A 719-nucleotide genomic window follows, 5' to 3' on the forward strand; every position below is an offset into this window, starting at 1 on the left:
CAAAATTGACCAGTCCAAGAAAAATACCAGGGTTGGTGGAGCCCTCATTTTCATCTTTGCCTCACAAAGCTGACTCAAACATTTAAAACTTCACACACTGGATTGGCGGTTCTTGCTAACCTCATCGCCTGTATCCCATCTACAGTTGAGTGGCAATGTTCACTCTCCCCAAAGCAGATGATCTCTTTTATCTTTTCTGAAAGACGTTGCATGTCCATTACACCAGTTGCTGTCCAAGCGGTGATGTCTGCAGTGCTGCCTTCAGGGTGAAAGAGTAAGCAGGGGTAGCAGAAGACTGCGTTAGCTACCTCGCAGCATGCTGCCAGGATTTTCGTTCATACCAGTTTTTGGAAAATCCTTGGGTGTAAGACTTTCCCCCTTTAGTAGAAACCTGTTGAATGATTACATTTGGTCTTGGAGGTCCTAATTGTTTTGTTGCTGTTGGAGAATTGTTTGAGTTTCCTATGTAGCAGAATGACTCTAACCCAATTATTAATTTCACACAAGCACATTTATTCAATGCAGACAGACAAAAATGCTTTCCGGGCAGTTAAACGTGCACGGTCCTAATGGAAACTTGTCTAGTACAGAGGTTCCCCAAAAGGCACTTTGACAATGTTGTGCTCATATTATAAAGGTTCCCCTTGTGGAGCCTGATTGGTCAGCTATATGGTTGCTGGGGCACACTCCCTATTCTGCCTCTTCCCTCTTCCTTCTTG

The sequence above is a fragment of the Etheostoma spectabile genome, unplaced genomic scaffold, assembly GCF_008692095.1.
Source record: "Etheostoma spectabile isolate EspeVRDwgs_2016 unplaced genomic scaffold, UIUC_Espe_1.0 scaffold420, whole genome shotgun sequence".
NCBI lineage: Eukaryota > Metazoa > Chordata > Actinopteri > Perciformes > Percidae > Etheostoma > Etheostoma spectabile.